This window comes from Schistocerca piceifrons, chromosome X (genome assembly GCF_021461385.2).
Source record: "Schistocerca piceifrons isolate TAMUIC-IGC-003096 chromosome X, iqSchPice1.1, whole genome shotgun sequence".
Taxonomy (NCBI): Eukaryota; Metazoa; Arthropoda; class Insecta; order Orthoptera; family Acrididae; genus Schistocerca; species Schistocerca piceifrons.
In genome coordinates this window covers 723830147-723851204 of record NC_060149.1, presented here as the reverse complement: position 1 = coordinate 723851204, position 21058 = coordinate 723830147, and the positions used below count along the sequence as shown (strand labels likewise).

Genomic DNA, 21058 nt, shown 5'->3' with positions numbered 1-21058 from the left:
GCTCCACATTTCTGTCGGTGCCTTCCAGAACCTCACTGATTGCCTTCCTGCACGTCTCGCAGCGGGCTGCGCAGCGAAAGATGGTTATTTGGGCTTTTGACAGACGGTCACATTGTCCAGCCACATTGTAGTGTATATCCTCAATCCTCGTTGTACGTACTCCTTGTGCTTATGTCATTAGCTTAGAACGAAGCTTAGTTCCGAGTGTTCTCAACTCCGCCACTAGAAAGCCGGATGGGTCGAACTTCGATACATAGCCGGACACGACCGTGAAAATCCGGGCATGTCCGGCTAAAGCTGAACGCCTGGCAATCCTAGATGCAGGGAGACTCCATAAAAAAAAGAAAGCTATTGGCAGATTGAACTTAGAGCGAGATTGTGACTTGTGTATCGTTGCAACGAGGACTGTTCCCTAAAAGCTAGCAACCTGGGTAGAATCACAATCCGGCACTCGGTTTTAATGTGTCTGTGAGTTTAATTAGAAAACAATGGATTAGATCTGTAGTTGGATCACGTGTATGCGACAGTATCTTCTGACAGTAGGTAAAATGTGGATGCTTATACATGTAGATAAATAGGTGCAATCCTTAAAATCGAACGTCTGAAAATTCTCAGGGTAGACGTAGGCAACGAACGGTGAAGTATTGAAGATAGATTTCTTTCAATGTTCACTTAGTCGGCTGATGAGCGGTAGAAGTGGGCTTTGTAAATTGCTGCCGAAAATATTCCTTCGGCAGAAAGCGTAGCCCATACTTTCGTAGCAACTTGTTTAAACAGAATGAAAAGAAAAATCAGATTTCTGGTTTTTATTAAATCTCTTAAGGCACATAACACGGATGACATCTTATACAAGGCATATTCCTATTTTCTACTAAATTTGGTGCACAAAAAAATGCGAAAGTCCAAGCTAAGCTACAGTTACACAAAAAACACGCCCTCACGGGAGCTATTGAACATGATGGCGTAGAGGATAAGTTATTTGTTCGAAGGGAAGAGCGAGCTTCAAATCGCCGTTAGGGCATACAGGTTATGTTTCAGTGGTTACCCGATTTAGCTTTTCCGGGTTGGACGACTGCCAACTAGTCTGGACCCTCCCGACAACTTAAGGAAGTGCCATTGCAAAACATATATTCTGGAATCATTCATAGCTGAACAAATGTTGAGAAAATTATTTCCGTTCGTCTGTCGGATTGCGTAGCGTATGTCATCAACCATTTGTTTTTTAATTGTGAGCGCTAAGTACATTTTGCTTAGTAGTAGAAAACTGTATACCTTGTGCCGTGTATTTGACTCCAATACGTGAAGCAAAATCAGAAAAATGTAGCATATCAGTAATCTGAAAGTTTTGACTTTCTAAGGTACTGTTGCAGTAGCGCCGGAAACTTCAGACATGTTACATCGCCAGTCGTGTAGGTGACGCTGTTGGGTGTGGGGTGGAGGATACGCAGATGTTAGTGCATCGTCCATACTTCACATACTACACAAAGTAAGACTTTTCACATACTACATTTTCCGCCCATCTCTTTCGCTGTATGTTGCTCCAGCTTTCACCCTATAGTATGGGGAAATTTTAGGCGTCCGTGTTCAGTGGCTTTCCAAGCCTGCTGTAAAATGCATATTACGAGCTGCTGTAGATAAAGCTGATTTAAGCTACCAGACAGAGAATACCACGCATGCCGTTTGCACATCATGTAATGCTGCTATCGTCTTTCGCATGTGTGTGTAGCACATACCGGTGTCCCAGGAGGAATTGTCAATATTAAGAGATACACGACGTGATCGAAAGTATCCGGACACCCCAAAAACATACGTTTTTCATATTAGGTGCATTGTGCTGCCACCTACTGCCAGGTACCCCGTATCAGCGACGTCAGTAGTCATTAGACGTCGTGAGAGAGCAGAATGAGGCGCTCCACAGAACTCACTGACTTTGAACGTGGTCAGGTGATGGGGTGTGTTTTACGTCTGTACGCAAGATGTCAACACTCCTAAACATTCCTAGGTCCACTGTTTCCGATGTGATAGTCAAGTGGAAACGTGAAGGGACACGTACACCACGAAAGCTTGCAGGCCGACCTCGTCATTGACTGACAGATACCGCCGACATTTGAAGAGAGTCGTAATGTGTAATAGGTAGACATCTATCCAGACCATCACACAGCAATTCCAAACTGCAAGTACTATGACAGTTAGGCGGGAGGTGAGAAAACTTGAATTTCATGGTCGAGTGGCTGTTCATAAGCCACACATCACGCCGGTAAATGCCAAACAACGCCTCGTTTAGTGTAAGGAACGTAAACATTAGACGATTGAACAGTGGAAAAACGTGGTGTAGAGTGACGAATCACAGTACACAGTATGGCGATCCGATGGCAGGATGGGGTTATGGCGAATGCCCGATGAACGTCATCTGCCAGCGTGTGTAGTGCCAAAAGTAAAATTCAGAGGCGGTGGTGTTATAGTGTGGTCGTGTTTTTCATGGATGGGTCTTGCACCCCTTGATGTGGCATTATCATAGAACTGGCCTTCACTGATGTTCTAAGCACCTTCTTGCTTCCCACTGTTGAAGAGCAATTCGGCGATGGCGATCGCATCTTTCAACACGATCGAGCACCTGTTCATAGTGCACGGTCTGTGGCGGAGTGTTTGCATGACAGAAGGGAGAACCGATAGCGGTACTCAAAGTACCCTCCGCCACACACCTTCAGGTGGCTTGCGGAGTATGGATGTAGATGTAGATTATTCCTGTAATGGACTGTCCTGCATAGAGTCCTGACCTTAATCCTATAGAACACCTTTGGATGTTGTGGAACGCCGACTTCGTGCCAGGCCTCACCGACGGACATCAATAGCTCTCCTCATTGCAGCACTCCGTGAAGAATGGGCTGCTATTCCCAAAGAAACCGTACAGCACTTAATTGAACGTATACCTACGAGTGTGTAAGCTGTCTTCAAGGCTAAGGGTGGATGGAGGGCACCACGAACTTGTAAGCCATTTTCAACTAGGTGTCCGGATACTTTTGATCACATAGTGTATGACAGGAACGATCATTCGAAGCAAAAAAGTATCGTAAGCATGGGATCTAAAATGCCTACCTTACGAGGTGTGAACAGTTGTTCATCTTGGCTACTGTGAAACACATCTCTACTACTCAACAAGCCTCGTAGCTCTTAAGATAGGCCTTTTAGAGCCAATGGGTACTGGATATTTTTGCTTCGAATGATCGATCCTGTCATATCCCTGAATACCGACGATTCCTCCTGGGAAACACTGTATATCAATGAGAAATGTAAGCGAAGTTTACTTCAGTAACACAATGGTGAAAAATCACGCGGGTAGCAGATCTGAGGCATAATGGTGTATCAGACCTACGCTCGTGCATTCGATTAGTTCATTAGGTATTTCCTTTCACCATTCTAGAAATAATTATACAAAAGCAAAATAGATTATTTAATGTAATTAATGGTCGCATGGAAGATTTTAGCGCGTTTAGTAATATTTTTTTGGTTTCCTTATTATTTTTAATGAATTGTATATTAATTTTTTATTCGCGGGACATCCACAGTGGTTATGCAAATTGTTCATGGTAAATAAGTCCGCCACAGTTGTAAAATACGTTATTGACCGAAGTTTTGCACGACAGAAGTCCGTATACATTACCTAGGTTTCGGGGTTAGAGCCCCATTATCATGTGTATCTGAAATACAGCAGCAGTAATACGTCGTGTCGATGCCCTAACAACTAATAGGCAAACATCTACATAGATACTCCGCAAGCCACCGTAAGGTACGTGGCGGAGGGTACCCTGTACCACTATTTGTCATTTCCCCTCCTGTTCCACTCGCAAATAGAGCGAAGGAAAAACGACTGTCTGTACGCCTCCGTATGAGCCCTAATTGCTCGTATCTTATCTTTGTTGTCCTTACGCGCAATGTTTGTTTGCGGCACCAAACTCGTTCTGCAGTCAGCTTCGAATGCCGGTTCTCTAAATTTTCTCAATAGTGTTTCCCGAAAAGAACGCCGCCTTTCCTCCAGGGATTCCCATTTGAGTTCCCGAAGCATCTGCGTAACACGTAAGTTTTGTTCGAACCTACCGGTAACAAGTCTAGCAGCCTTCCTCTGAATTGCTTTTGATGTCTTCCTTCAATCCGACCTGGTACGGATCCAAAACACTCGAGAAGCATTCAAGAATAGGTCCCACCAGCGTCCTATATGCGTTCTTCTTTACAGGTGAACCACTGTTTCCTAAAATTCTGTCAATAAACCGAAGTCGAGCATTTGTCTTCCCCTACCACAGTTTTCACATGCTCGTTCTACCTCATATCGCTTCGTAACGTTAAGTCCAGAAATTTAAGCGACTTCACTGTGTCAAGCTGGACACTAGTAATACTGTATCCAAACATTACAGGTTTGATCTTCCTACTCATCCGCATTAACTTAAATTTTTCCACATTTCGGGCTAGCTGCCATTCGTCACACCAACTGGAAATTTTGTCCAAGTCTTCTTATTTCTTCCTACAGTCCTCAGCTTCGATACCTTACCGTGCACCACGGCATCATTAGCAAACAACCGCAAACATCACACTTGCCTGGGGCACTCCGGACGATACCCTTATCTGTGATGGACACACGCCGTCTAGGACAACATACTGGGTGCTATTGTTCAAGAAGTCTTCTAGCCACTCACATATCTGTGAACTCATTCCTTATGCTCTTACCTTCGTTAACACTCTGCAATGGGCATCTTGTCATATGCTTTCCGGAAATCGGGAATCTTCCTGGTGCCCTTCATCCATAGTTTAGCATGTGAGAGAAGGTCAAGCTGAGTTTCGCTCGAGCGAAACTTGCTAAAACCATGCTGATTCGTGGACATCAGGTTCTTAGCTTCAGGAAAGTTTATTATATTCGAACTACCGTATGTGGACCGTCAAAACGTGGGTGCATTCACTAATCAGCCTGAACATTATGACCACATACCTAATAGCCGGTATGTTCACCTGTGGCACGGATAATAGGGGCGACGCGACGTGACATGGAAGCAGTGAGGCTTTGGTAGGTTGCTGGAGGGAGTTGGCACCACATATGGACAAACAAGTCGCCTAATTCCAGTAAATTCTGGGAGGAGGCGATGAGCTCCCAGATGTGTTTGATAGAGTTCAGATCTGGCTAGTTGGGGGCCAGCACATCAATTCAAACTGGCCACTGTGTTCCATCGCTCCATCATACTCCTGGCCTTGTGAAATGGCGCATTATCGTGTTGAAAAATGCCCCTGCCGTCAGGAAACATGAACGTCATGAAAGGGTGTACGTGCTCTGCAATCAGTGTACAATACTCCTCGGCAGTCACGGTGCCTTGCACGAGCTCCACTGGAACCATGGATGCCCACGTGAATGTTGCTCAGAGGGGTGTCGAGGAGCTGTTCCCCTGGAAGACGATGAATTCGCGCCCTCCCATCGGCATGATGAGGAAGGTACCGGGATTCATGAGACAATGCAACGCACTGCCACTGCGCCAACGTCCAGTGCCGATGGTTAGGTGCCCATTTCAGTCGTAGTTGCCGATGTCGTGGTGTTAACATTGGCACACGCACGAGGCGACAGCTGCGGAGACCCATTGATAGGGCTGCTCTGTGTACTGTGTATTCACACGAACTTGTACTCTGCCCAACATTAAAGTCCACCACAATTCGCCGCCTGTCTTGTGTTACCAGTCTGCCCAGGCTACGACTTCCGACATCTGTATTGAGGGGTGGCCGCCCAATCCCCCAACTTCTGGACTGGGTTTCGCCGCGTGTTAAAGACACTCGCCACAGCACTCCTCGAACACCCGACAAGGCGTACAATTACCGAAATGCTCGTGCCGAGCGTCCTGGCCATCACACTCTGCTCTCCGTCAAACTCAGACAGATCGCGGGCCTTCCCCGTTCTACACGCAGACAGCACGCTCACTGATACTACATACACCGTGCATGTGTGTGACTAGTGGTTATTTGTCGCCAGGTGACGCTGCTATCGTCCGGGTGGCTTTATATCGATGAGCGTTAAACGGTTGGTAATAAATGTTTCACAACTAAATTTAGTTACTGCATCTCTGATTTACTTTATTGGTCTGGAATGTAATATGTTGTAAAAACTACATAACCGTTCGTAAAAAATTGAGACAGGTTGAATGGGTACTCTGGAGCATAAACTTCCGCCTCTTCGGTTTAAAATAGTAACAGTTGAGTAGACTGCCTCAAATAATGTAAATACCTATAGGAACTCTTAATAATCTCCCCTTTCCGTAGACCCTATAGGTCCCTTTCTTGTATAGAGGGGAGTTTTTACTCCTAACTATAGACAAAAATGTTTTGAAGTTAACAAAATGCAGCAAATACCATGTGTCGACTCTGAGGAAGTGTCCTGACACAGTCTGTGTATACAATACAGACTAAGCATTTCTCATTAATATTTGAGAATGGCTTCAACAGCTCTACTTGTGCTATTTCGTGTAAGTGTATTTCGATTTATTGACTGCGTGTTGCAGAGGTTGAGTCGACGGACCGCTAAAACATTGGTAGCAAATTTCACTTTAACCATTTACTGACCAGCGGAGCATGGGTGTCCCACGTACAAATTTAATTCCCACAGTTCGCAGGGATATGCAAGTCCCACATGTGTGGTGACGCGATGTAGCGCTGAATGTATCAAGTGTTCAGAGCCAACAGGCCAATTTATTAGCACCTCATGCGCTAGATACCGCGTAATTTTTTTCAGTTGCACATTGCGCGCCTCGTGTTCCGGCTGTTTTATGTAATTTTTTTCCAATCTGCAGTAGATAAACTCCGTAAATGTATTTGACTTTCGTAAGCTGTTTGCTAGAAACCTAGGTGTTTGTGCACACGTTTAGAAATAAAACACTTTTAAATTCGGTTAGTGGTTTTCAGTTATCGGCAGTGTATGTAGAGAATTCTGTTCGTGCCTTTTGTTCATATGTGTATCTAAATTTTTATATTTACATGTTTTGTATCTATATATGTTATTCTGTGTTTAAATGTTACTTTGTTTGCCTCGATTTGATATGATTTTTTTGTGATTAATGCTTGTCTTCCCCTGCTCTTTATATTTCTAAAGCTGCGTTACAAGAGCAAGGTGGACAGAAAGTCGGTCACATTTTCCTCCGTTATTACGGTTCCACATGATAAAAGCGCTTGCTATTGCAGCGTCCAAAAGAAAAGAAGAAAGACGATGCCATCATTTGAGTGACCTACTGCCAATAGCGGTTCTTTGTCTCCGCTGGTCAAACCGGTCTAGACCTCCCATTACAGCTGTGTACTGTTATGGATGCAGGACAGGATGTAGCCTGAAGCCATACTATATCTATTTTTTATTGTGGCGCATCTTAGATCTTTCGGATGGTGAGCAATTGACAAAACTACAGCTGGCTTCTTATCGTGCCATTTTACTGCAGATACACACCTTTTTGTATGGATGTAGAGAACATTTTCTGGTAAGGAGCATAAGGAGACGATGCAGACACTGCTGCGAACGGAAGCAAGAGATAAACACCAATTTCATACGTAAGTACTACTGCGTATTGAGCCTTGTTTTGAAAAATTCCGTATAAATGTTAAGGTATGAGTAAATAAATTGGTTTGACGTAATAATGGTACTTACATTCTTCTTTCTGCGGATCTGAATCCCTCGCAAAAAAATTATTTTGAGTGGGACGTATACGTCACACATCAGCAATAAATTTAGGAAACCATTTATTCCTCCTCTAGTCCAGCGGGACATATACATCCGACGTAAAATTATTATAAAAATACAAACAACAGTGGTAATGTAGGAACATAGTCTGACGTAGTATCCATTCCAAAATCAGGAAACCAGTGTTTATGGCAATATGCGAAATTTTAAATTGTTCGGTCACGAAAGGGTTAACGCGAAACTTCGTGGCACGTTGAAACTGTACCAGACAGGGACGACGCTTGACATTTGCGGGCAATGCTCTTATCAACCGAGCAATCCGTGAACGACTTTCGGTACGCCTTACAGCTGTACATCTACCAGTACCTCTCCTACGCCCTAAGCTTCATAGTTCTCCTGTATAACCGAGCGAGGTGGCGCAGTGGTTAGCACACTGGACTCGCATTCGGGAGGACGACGGTTCAATCCCGTCTCCAGCTATCCTGATTTAGGTTTTCCGTGATTTCCCTAAATCGTTTCAGGCAAATGCCGGGATGGTTCCTTTGAAAGGGCACGGCCGATTTCCTTCCCCATCCTTCCCTAACCCGAGCTTGTGCTCCGTCTCTAATGACCTCGTTGTCGACGGGACGTTAAAAACCACTAACCTAACCTAACCTCCTGTATACGTTGCTGGACTAGCACTCTAGTAAGACAGGGTGTTGCATAGAAATGGCTTATCTACAGCCTAGGCTGTCTAAGATTCATTTGGATTTTACTTTAGCTCCTTTTTTTCCTCTCAAATTTGGCTAACTATGGACTGTGTAGAACTTCAGGCTTTTTGGCCTTTCTTTCCCTCTCTTCCTATAAGCTTTTCATTCTTTCACTCCTTCGTTTCTCCCCTCCTCGGAAATCTAACGCGTTGACCTCCTCGTCAGTGATTTCTCTTCCAATGATTTGACGCTGTTAACTTTGCTTCTGAATTCTTCTCTATTTCGAATCATGTCTATTATAATACCAGTTTCTTGTGCATCTCTTCTGACTTCTTCTATACAATCGGAGATAGCTTTGAATTATGTGACGTAATTGAGGATTTTTTGCTCAGTCGGTATTCGTCCATTCTTGCTAGGTGTCCATAAAATTTCTACCTTCGTTTCCGAAGTGTGTGTGTTAATTTTTCGGTGTACTTGTATTCTTATCCTTCAAAGTTCCATCAGTAGTCCTCTGTCTTCCCAGAATGTTCCTAACAATCCTCCTTTCCTTCTTTTGAAGTTCTTCCAACTGACTTTCTTTATTTAGACTAAGACACTACAAAGTATATAGTCTTCCTGGTTTTGTAACTGAATTATAGTGCTTAATTTTGGCCTTGTATGATAGGGCTCGTTCGTTGCAGCTGCTGTATGTTTAGAAGCAAGGTCTTACTATCTGGCTCTTCCTTTAACTGGCTCGTTGTCCAGTCCATTTGCTTGAATCTTTTTTCCTGAGTAATTGAATTTATTTCTTCTTCTTATCTTTCCATATTTTACCTCAGAGAATTTCTGTCTTCGTGTTCCACATATTCCTTATTTTTGTATGAGATTTAGAGACCTTCAGCCTCTTTAATGTGACTGTAGGATGGCTTAGAACTGAGTGCATTAAAGGCTACTTTACGCTGGAAACGAAACGTTCATTTAAACAAAGTGTGTCATGGACTTACTACAAGAGTTAGTGCTAGCATTAAACAAGCTCAAAACACTACACTCAGTGAAAAATGACTGAACGAAAATGAGTGGCTGAAAACGATAAAGGTTTTACCAATTTAATAAAACGTCAGTGGTGGCCTAGTTTAAAAACTGTACCAGAGGGTTGACTAGTTGGTCTAGATTTTCATAGTTCAGAGACAGGTGGCGTGCATCCGTTAGAATCATCCTACCGAGATGACAGATGATACTAATCTCCGCTTCACGTATTTCGTTGGTAGACATGGACCATCGAGCTCCTTTTTTATCTTCAGTTGATGCTTTTGATATATTGGCCGAAAAAAGTCAACCGTTCATGATCAGTAAGAGGCACGTTAGTAGGATCGGCTTGTGACAGCCTTCGTGTGGAAGAACTAACAAGAGGTGGCGGAGTCGTGTAGGTGGTATTGAACTCGGCCAGCTGCAGCGTGGTTTAAATTGTCAGGCTATAGAGACATAGGGGCAGAAATTCAGAAGCCTTGTCTCACATTTCTTCGTCCAGTGGTTGTGGGAGACATGAGTAGTATTCTCCAGTTACTGATTATCTTACAAAAGTTAAAAATAAAAATTATTTCTATTGCACTCCAGCAAATACCGGCCATAACGTTTTCGGCAGACGAAATCAACTTAGTCGGTGCAAGCTGATGGTCTGGCACAATAGATGGCTGTTTCGTCTCAGGAGTGGAGAGGTGCACGTGCGTCTTATCTGGAGTACAAAATTGGCGCACGAGGTCAATCGAATTATGTATCGAAATAATCTCTCTAAATTCGTTTCCGCACTTGCTTTTGTTATGCGTTGCAAAAAATGCGGAACATTTCATGCAAAAATCATTCTCATAGTTACTTTTACGTGTAAAATACATCAGTCTTTCTCACAGCATGCGTATGGCCTATGCTCTAATATACAGATTTGTTACTGACCTATGAAAAACGAGTGATCGTAGGGTAATGAACATTTGCAAAGACATCCAGAAGAGAAATAACGAATAAACTACTGAAAGAAACCCATTTAAATAACCACGTTAGAGGATAACATTTGTTAATTGCGTACCATGTTTACGATCAGGTTACAAATACTGCTCAATCAGACGACCATCTGCATCCAGAACAGCTTGGAACCGCACTAGACATACCGTTTCACAATTGTTCGCATCACTTCTCGAACGATGGACCATGAGATGTTCAGCTGTCGTGACACAGCTAGTGCACAGCTTGAAGATCGCATGCGCCCAGCATTCTCAGCCATGGAAACAGTGACTTAAACAATTTGTGGCGCAACTGGCCGTCGACCTCTCTCAACTCGCCAATTGATTCGAACTTTCGAATCGTGTTCTTTAAGCCCGGTGCAGAAAGAAGTAATCTCCGTACTCATTTAATGCGTCGACACTCACAAAGAGCAGCAGCACTATTGCTACTGTACGGGTAAAGCCCTGCTCACCTTATCCAGACCCATTTTGACTGACTGCAACTTTAATGCGCACTGAAGCTTGTGTATCAATCCTGCGTCACCATACCAGCCTTATGGCAAGTCATGACACTAAGACTACTAACAACGAAAATCTTCCAGCGTTGTGCCTGAACATCATTCATATAAAGTTGGCTGCCCATACGGTAAATAGTTTCCCGTCTACACTGGCTCAAGTAGCGAAAGTTTAATTGCAACCAACCTGTACAACTTTAATCGCTGATCGTCCAATACAATATCGTCCACATCAACTGTTTTCTTCTGTGTCGCCAGTTTTAGGACGTCTTTATATGGCTCATCTTTAATAAACGGACAACCTCGTTTGAATTTAGCTGCCTATTTCATAAATTCGTCGCATTCGGGAGGACGACGGTTCAATCCCGCGTCCGGCCATCCTGATTTAGGTTTTCCGTGACTTCCCTAGATCACTCCAGGCAAATGCCGGGATGGTTCCTTTGAAAGGGCACGGCCGACTTCCTTCCCCATCCTTCCCTAATCCGAGCTTGTGCTCCGTCTCTAATGACCTCGTTGTCGACGGGACGTTAAACACGAATATCCTCCTCCTCCTCCTCCTCATAAATTCGCAAACAGTAACAGACTCTTTGTATGCCATTTGAAAGTTCTGGAAGCACTGACGTAGGCAATAAATCATCCGAAAAAAATATGTAGTGGCATGACGTACCATTTCCTCCAGTTGAGCAACATGCACGCTTGAAAGTAGCTATACAGGGTGAGTCACTAACTATTGCCACATAGAATAACTCCGAAAGTATGATGGAAATGAAGCCCCATGCTTCCTGACAGAGCGTAGGGGAACGATGCGGGAGACTCGCACGGCCATACTAGCCAAGGTGCTAATGGAGGTGGTTTGCCGTTGCCTTCCTCTGACCGTAATGGGGATGAATGATGATGATGATGATGATGATGATGAAGACGACACAACACCCAGTCACCTCGGGGCATGTTAAAAAACCTGACCCCGCCGGGAATCGAACCCGGGACCCGGTGCTCGGGAAGAGAGAACGCTACCGTGACACCACGAGCTGCGGACCGGAAGTATGATAGTAGTTGAAAAGTCTGTGGGACAGATGTTGCATGGGACAACGGGGGCCATAACATGACGTTGGTTTTTTGTTACCAGGTGGGGTCGCGTCAGAGATATGGTCAACTTCTTTTTTTTTTATGGGATGCTATAGTTTGGTACTTACTTTCTGATAGCGGCTATCGAGACGAATCCAATGATGTGTAACAGTAAGGTCTTAGTCAAAAAGGTGGCATGAACGTCCATTTGCAGAAAGTGTTCGAAATGATGACCATTGGTATCAGTGCAGTGCTGCAATCTTCTTATCATGGCTTGAGTGGTATTTCTTATCACTTCGGCACATATCGAAGCATATGCTCTGACAATTCTCTCTCGTATATCGTGCCAGTAGTAAATATTCGCCGAATGCGGCGTATCCATCTAACGTGCCATTGACATGCAAACACCATTCGACGGTTTCGCAATACAACACCAGAGTGTATACGACCCGGGACAACCGGGAAATCCGGGAAAAACCCGGGAATATTTTCATCCGGGAGAAAACCGGGAAAAACCCGTGAATTTTTCATTGTTTTAACTTTCAGTTAAATTTTTGTAATTTTGACCGCAGAGTTGATTCTCTAGCAAAGAATGTTATTGTATCCTGCTACTGGAGAATGATACTGCAGCAATAAAATATAAACGAGAGGGGAAAAAAAATAAAACTTTAATTGCAAAGGAAATGCGCAATTTACAACAAAACACCGTGCACGCACAAGCGTCTGCAGATAGTAAAAATATGTCAAAGGCCGTAGGGCGCAGACTGTAATTCTTCGTAACAATAAACTGCTTGCTATGAGCATGACGTCGCAACTGTTCACATTATGTTCGTTTGACCAATTGCCAGCGGTCTGTTGCGCATGCGCATTTGACTCGCGAATAAGCAGTACCTTCTCCCGCTACTTGAAGTTTGGCTGTTAGCTGTATCGGTAGTAGCAGCAAGCAGCCAGATGCAAACGACAAAAATTTTTCTCGCGCGCCCTAGCTGCCAAGCCGGCCAGAGTGGCTGTGCGGTTCTAGGCGCTACAGTCTGGAGCCGAGCGACCGCTATGGTCGCAGGTTCGAATCCTGCCTCGGGCATGGATGTGTGTGATGTCCGTAGGTTAGTTAGGTTTAATTAGTTCTAAGTTCTAGGCGACTGATGACCTCAGACGTTAGGTCGCATAGTGCTCAGAGCCATTTGAACCTAACTGCCAGATTCACGCTTGCACAGAGTTGCGGGGAGGGGGTTAACCTCCACGTGACCCGTGTTTACGTTAAGTGATTTCGCTGCTTGCATTCGTGTACAGCTCCCACGTCAAATGAAAACAAAGCGGATTTCTGTGGCCGGAAGCTATCAAGTGAATTAAAATACATTCACATAATTACGGAGGGGAAAATATATTTTAAATTTCAGATTTTTGATTTTTATTTTATTTCCAAGTTAGTAGCAGTCAAGCATTAATCGCCCTGCAGAACAGTGAAGTTATTTTTGCAAGTTTGCTAAAGAAATTTGGCTTTGTTAATCTTTTCGCCGAGGCAATCATTTTATTTGAAACTGTTTCATTCTACAGTATTGGCTCGTTCCAACTGTTCGCTGAATTTCAAGTGCACGTTATCATCTTCTGCCACATGTGGCATTATGCCGTAATAAAGAACCAAAAATGAGGTCGTAGAGTACTGGTACTACAAGAAAATTTACATTCCAAAAACCACACTGAAAAGCTTAATATCAGATGGGACCTACTTCATTGTGAATCTGAAAAAAGCCAATTTGCACTTCAAGCCGAATTATGCATTTTAGTATGGTTTACGAAATTCGGATGCTCTTTGGAGTATCCTCTGGTGCCCTGTTTCTTTTATGGTGTAATGTAAACTCTCTTAGTGCTTTATACACACGAACATACGGGCTTCCTACACCACTGCAGTTGCACGCGCAGAATAATGCCTGTTTTCTGGCGCTCTCTAGCAACTGGTAAATCGAACCTATTTCTAACAGTCTCCGGATAGTATTGCGAACGGTGGTTAGAAAAGCGTTACTTTCAAAGTAAATTTCTTTTTACGCAAGATGAATCATGTTACGTGTGAGAAAGTGGAACAGATATCTAAATCACAGAGCGTTCGAAACTGAACAGTTTGAGGACCAGCCTCTTATAAGAATTGCGAGCCGAGACATTTATGTCATAATTTTAAATTTACTGGCACATTTGTGTGATGTGTCTTAAAGTATAACACACGAAAAAAAGATCAATATTACATGTGATAGCTTAGCTTCTGTTGTAGCGTGTTAATCTTAGAGACCCATATTATATGTGAAAGCTTAGCTTTTCTTGTAGATATACGGTACTGTGTACATTAATGTAAACCGTTAACTTTTCCTCTTGCGTGTTCGCGCTATGTAACCAGTGATCTTGCTGTTGGCTGACTATAACACGTGTCCTATGCTCTGAATAGCTGCTGTCATCGGCTGACGAGATCTCGTGGCTTGAGATATGACTCGCTTACAAAACGACATCGCAACCTCGGTTTCAACGCTCCGGAAACTTACGCGCTGTGTTTGGTGCAATTCGAATTTATACTTTCGTAATACGAAAATATGCAGCGTATATGTTGCTGCAAATCAAAGGTCTTTCCAAAACTTCTCTCCTTTTTCTTTTCTTTTTTTTTTTTCTTTTTTTTAATAAAAGTCTCTCCAAAACTTCTTTGCCCCGTCTTTTCTTTCTTTTTCCGGGAAGTTCTACGCGGTTGTATGGAACGTTAACCATTCAAAGGATTGATACGTTTTACAGTTCCGAGGGAAAATATACCGAAAACCTACTGTCACTTAGCACAGAAAAAGTGTATTTTCGCGTCAAATCGCAAGGGATCTGGCATGAGCCAGAGTAATAGTGTTAGTGTTCGGCGTCGCCATAAATATCATCCTTACCATACCAGTCTCCACCAAGAATTAACTGGTACGGATTATATGCGTCGCATTGAATTCTCCCGATGGGCTCAGCTTCAGACTCAGAGGGATGACACATTTATTAATTTGATTTTATTTACTGACGAGGCTATATTGACGAACCATGGAAATGTGAATTTGCTTAAAATGCATTATTGGGCAACTGAAAATCCATGTTGATTGCGGCAAGTTTCACACCAAAAGCCGTGGTCGGTGAATGTATGGTGTGATGTTATGGAGGACAGAATTGTAGGCCCATATTTCGTCGAAGTAAATCTTCATGGTAGGAAGTAAACCACATTTCTGCAAGAAACATTAGGTCTGTTATTGGAAGAAATACCTTTAGGAACAAGGAAGAGAATGTGGTATCAACACGATGGGTATCCGGCACATTTTTCGCGGATGGCTAGAAATGAGTTGCAGAGACAATTCCCAAATCCTTTGATTAGACGCGGAGGAGATGTGTCGTGGCCGGCTCGTTCGCAGACTTGACGTCATAGTACGGGCCCCGTTGTCCCATGCAACTTTTCTCCCACAAATTTTTCAGCTACTATCACACTTTCTGAGTTATTCTTGATGGCAATAGTTAATGACTCACCCTGCATATAAAGAAACCTATTCCACTGATCAACATGTCCCTGACGGGCGCAATAGGCTAAGTATCAACATAAAGGTAACAAAATTTCATTCATATCAACGCAATCTTCACAGTGGCCTTTCCATCTTGGTCCTGTACACACAGGTGACAAAAGGAATGCGGTAGCGATGTGCACACACAAAGATGGCGGTATTGTCACATCCACGTGGTATAAAAGGGCAATGCAGTGGCGGAGCTGTCGGGTGATAATGTGAAACCGTTTCTGTCGTTATTATAGTCGCATAAAGGGAAATAACAGACTTCGAAAGTGAAGTCGTGGGTGGAGCTAGATGCATGCATATGACATTCCATTTCGGAAGTCATTAGGGAATTCAGTAGTCCGAGATGACTGGTAACGAGTGTACCGACAATACAAAATTTCAGGGAATACGTCTCACCACGGGCAACGCAGTGACCAATGGCTTTCACTTAACAAGCGCGAGCAGTGGCGTTTACATAGAATTGTCAAAGGTAACAGTCGAGCAACACAGCGTGAAATAACCGCAGAAATCAATGTGGGACGTCCGACGAACGTAACCGTTAGGATATTGCGGCGAAATTTGGCGTTAATGGACTACGGCAGCAGACTGTCGACGGGAGTGCGTCTGCAAGCAGCACCACACCGCCTGTTCCAGTTGGAAAGAGCTGACGGTACGGTCAGGGCGTGGCGTAGGCCCCACGAAGCCATGGACCCAAGTTGATAAAAAGGCACTGTGCAAGATGGTGGTAGCTCCATAATGGTGCCGGCTGTGTGTACATGAAATGGTTATGTTCGGCTACTTGGAAACAATTTACAGCTGTTGATCTACGTCATGTTCGTAAACAGCGATGGAAGTTTCATGGATGACAATGCACCATGTCACCGGACCGCAATTGTTCGCGATTGGTTTGAAGAACATTCTTGACAGTTCCAGCAAATGGTTTGGCCACCCAGATCGCCCGACAGGAATCCCGTCGATCATTTATGGGACGTAATCGAGAAGTTAGTTCGTGCACAAAATCCAGCACAGGCAAGACTTCCGCAATTATGGACGGTTATAGAGGGTGTTACAAAAAGGTACGGCCAAACGTTCAGGAAACATTCCTCACACACAAAGAAAGAAAATATGTTATGTGGACATGTGTCCGGAAACGCTTACTTTCCATGTTAGATCTCATTTTATTACTTCTCTGCAAATCACATTAATCATGGAATGGAAACACACAGCAACAGAACGTACCAGCGTGACTTCAAACACTTTGTTACAGGAAATGTTCAAAATGTCCTCCGTTAGCGAGGATACATGCATCCACCCTCCGTCGCATGGAATCCCTGATGCGCTGATGCAGCCCTGGAGAATGGCGTATTGTATCACAGCCGTCCACAATACGAGCACGACGAGTCTCTACTACATTTGGTACCGGGGTTGCGTACACGAGAGCTTTCAAATGCCCCCATGAATGAAAGTCAAGAGGGTTGAGGTCAGGAGAGCGTGAACGCCATGGAATTGGCCCGCCTCTACCAATCCATCGCTCACCGAATCTGTTGTTGAGAAGCGTACTAACAGTTGGACTGAAATGTGCAGGAGCTCCATCGTGCATGAACCACATGTTGTGTCGTACTTGTAAAAGCACATGTTCTAGCAGCACAGGTAGAGTATCCCGTATGAAATCATGATAACGTGCTCCATTGAGCGTAGGTGGACGAAACTAAAATGAGCTCTAACATGGAAATTAAGCGTTTCCGGACACATGTCCACATAACATATTTTCTTTATTTGTGTGTGAGGAACGTTTCCTGAAAGTTTGGCCGTACCTTTTTGTAACACCCTCTAGAAGCACCCTGGCTCAGTATTTCTATAGGGGACTTCTTGAGTCCATGCAATGTCTAGTTGGTGCACTATGCCGGGCAAAAGGAGGTCCAACACCATATTAGGGGATATCCCATGACTTCCGTCACCTCAATGTACCTTGTAATGAGCGAGGTGACGAAATAGGAAGACACTGGCCCGCAGTCGGGAGGATCGTGGATTAAATCGCTTAGATTTAGGTTGTCGTGGCTTCCCTAAATTTGTTAAGACAGAAGCTGATATGAATCCTTCGTTAAAAAACAAAAAAAAAAAAAAAAAAAAAAAAAAGCACAGCCGATTTCCTTCAACATCGTTCCCTACTCTGAGCTTGAGCTTATGCTCCGTCTCTAATGACCTTGACGTCGACGGAAAGTCAAACCGTAATCTTCTTCCGTTTCTTTTCGTACTCCAGTACTTCTTCAAACCACGTCCGCACGTTCTGGATCTGTTCCGTTAACAAGGTTATCCGCAATTCCTTCTCTCATTCTTGACGTAGTGCTACGTTCCAGATGGTCACGTGGCGTGAGCCTGTGACGGTGCACCCCTCCCTTGTGCTCCTCCGTTAAACTGTCTATTAGGTCGCGCCGCGGCGTCTTGGAGCGACAACAGCGTCGTGAAGTGGTGCTAATGCGGCTGCGAATAGCCAATTGCGGTCACTGCCACAGGAGTCGCGGTCCCAGTGCGAAGCTTCTCGGCGGGCTTTCTGCTGCTTGCAAAGGTAAGGAACGGCGTACCGGCCTTCATTCATAATCTGACCGCTGTCGTTTCGTCACGATTCGAATTACCTTCAGCCAATCCTGACACCCACTGTCCATGGCTTGGTCATTGCTCTGTGATATAAATCTCGTGGAGAAATGCAGAGGACGTTAGAGAACCGCAGTTGTGTAATTATCTTGTGAGGTTCTTTATATATAAAGCTTTCTCCGTATAAAAATCAAAGAGTGTATCGATAGTATCTGCCTGTGCGAAACAAATTGTGATCAGCCCTAAACATGTTTCAACGAAACTTCATCAGTAAGTATACTTAATTGAGTGATCTAAAATTTTGTTGGATAATTCTGTGAAAAACGAAACCAGACATACTATCTTCCAAAAGCACTGTTACCTTCCTTTGCCTGTCACAAAGATCGTAAGGCACTATGCAGTGGTAGATCGCAGGTTACACATTTGATGCAGTCGGTTTTGAAAGGGCCTTATTCCACATTTAGATAAATGAAATAAGAACGTTACCGTATTCTATATTCATAGATACATCTTTCTGCGTGTGTAGGGCATTATTCCACACGCTGTAAATGTGTCTTTGGGACTTCGGTACAGCGACGTCATTTCTGAAAGGACTGTACTGCTGGAGTAATGCACTTTCAATGGCGATCATCTTTGCATGCCATCTGTCGAATACCTAATGCACTATTCATTACTAATCGTTTTCGTAGTTCAACTGTTGCTACTTCTGATCAGTGCTGCAAGATGTAAAATAGCATCAAGTATGGAGTTAAAACGTAGTGGAAGTGTCAAGAATCCTTTATTTCTGGAAGTGTCTGTTCTTAATTTTGAAAAGACTTACACTGGACCAGTGACTTTTAATAGGAACAAAGTACAAGACATACAACGTTTACTTCCTTGTATTTCACATGAATATATGCGTTTCTGTGATGATTTGATGATACAGCCTGTACGTAACAATGCTGCTACTGATGATATTCAATGGAACGATATTGTGAGTATTTTGATTAGAGTTAAAATACTGTGAAAATCTAAGAGTAAAAACAGAAACAACTTAAAACGCTGCCAAAAACGTAACTTGACCATGGGAGTATATTCCTTCTTCAATAAAAGTACCTTTTTCAGAGACAGAACTTAGTAACTGCAGTAACGGCAAAATATCCATTTCATTATCTTCTTCAGACACTGTAAAACCCACCATGTTACATTCCAGGTACTCACCTGCGGAATGTTTTCCTTAGTTCGTGAGAACTTACGATTTTGGAGTAAGGTCTTTTCAAAAATGATAGTATTTTTTTCTTTCGTAATTGTATCAAATATTTTTAGGTTATTGTTTAATGTTTGTATTTGTAAATCGGAAAACTTCGTCTAACTTTAAATTTTACATCTAAATAGTTTTTCAAAACATATATGTAGTACCGGATGACATGATGTAACATCGATCAGTCTGACAGCCTCAGACTACTGCCTCAAATATACCATAACTGCTAAACAAAAGTAAGAAAACAATACTTTCGAAGTAATATTTTACTTTAAAGAAAATTATGAACCTTTACGTCATGCATGTCCGTGTGTAACTTTTAGGTGTTGATTTAACTCCATTGAAGCACGCTTGGAGCGTAAGAACAAAAATATTTGTTTCGTACCGGCAGATTTGATATTTTCAGCGTAAAGTGCGGCTTTAGTACATGGAACTGATTTGTTCCGCTATGATGTAAGGTCGCAGAGCGTAGCACCTGTGTACCGCCGGCCGCGGTGGTCTCGCGGTTCTAGGCGCGCAGTCCGGACCCGCGCGACTGCTACGGTCGCAGGTTCGAATCCTGCCTCGGGCATGGATGTGTGTGATGTCCTTAGGTTAGTTAGGTTTAAGTAGTTCTAAGTTCTAGGGGACTGATGACCACAGATGTTAAGTCCCATAGTGCTCAGAGCCATTTGAGCGATTTGAACCTGTGTACCATGGTGGTCACGTTAACGAAGTGGTCAGCAATTACGTGCATGATCAGTAACTCACGTTTCATACGAAAGTTGGTATAAAAATGTTATTGAGAAAAACTTCGTAGGCAACGGGACGTATATTTTAGAGCCTCAACTTAAAAAATGAGTTAAGTGGTTCGAAGAGTTTGTTAGTTGTTAAATACCTCAATTTTTCAAAAAAAAAGGAAAAAAAAAGGAAAACAGATTTAATCATGTCGTTGAGATAGGTGAGGATGACAGTGGAATAGTCGTAGTGTGTTCCCGGATTCGAATACACGACCGGCTACAATGATTAAGGATTTCTTTTGTTATAAAATAACTTAAGACGAATTCCCGGGTTGATTCGTTCAACTGTGGCACTACGGAATCCTGCGCTAGTGCTCTGCAATCCAGTGTAATGCCCTGTCTCTCATTATTTCCATATGGACAAGACTTAAAACGCCAGTGTAACCATCTTTCTTCTCCATCGAATAATTACACAATTAAATTTGCTCATTATTTTAACGGCCGATATCGGTGGGTATTAAGATAATCTTCTGATTACATAAGACGTAATTAACTGAGTCATTATTCTGCATACGGCCAAAAAAAGAAAGCACGCAGAGTAATAGAGACTATAGCCGTAATGTTGAGAACTACAGATCATATATCATACTTTACGGCAAGTGAAAGTAAGAGAACCGCTACGGTCGCAGGTTCGAATCCCGCTTCGGGCATGGATGTGTGTTTTGTCCTTAGGTTAGTTAGGTTTAAGTAGTTCTAAGTTCTAGGGGACTGATGACCTCAGATGTTAAGTCGCATAGTGCTCAGAGCAATTTTTTGAAAGTAAGAGATAGCGAGAGGGATGTATGTGTGTATGATAAAACTCTTCCCTCGAAAATTTCACGCCTTCATACCTCCTCTTTGTTACCACAGATGACGAGTCACTGATGTCATTTGTACTAAGATTTCAGTACACTCGAGATACCTAGTTGCTTCCACCGCCCGGAGTGGAATGCGTAAGCTCTGAATAATGTTCACCAAACTGCAGTCATCTCTAGTT

The 21058-nt window shown here is 43.3% G+C and overlaps 1 protein-coding gene across 5 annotated transcripts in view; it reads left to right on the top strand.

Annotated features, from left to right (window-relative positions):
* LOC124721332 (ribosomal protein S6 kinase 2 beta) overlaps positions 1-21058 on the top strand; it is a 600458-nt gene that overhangs the window by 265073 nt on the left and 314327 nt on the right. The window contains exon 1 of one of the 5 annotated variants that reach the window (XM_047246250.1): positions 17982-18037. The exons of the other annotated variants lie outside the window; for them this stretch is intronic. The gene's annotated coding sequence lies outside the window, so the exon portion shown is untranslated. Of the gene's footprint in view, positions 1-17981; positions 18038-21058 lie in introns of those variants that run through there. 5 annotated transcript variants of the gene reach the window in all.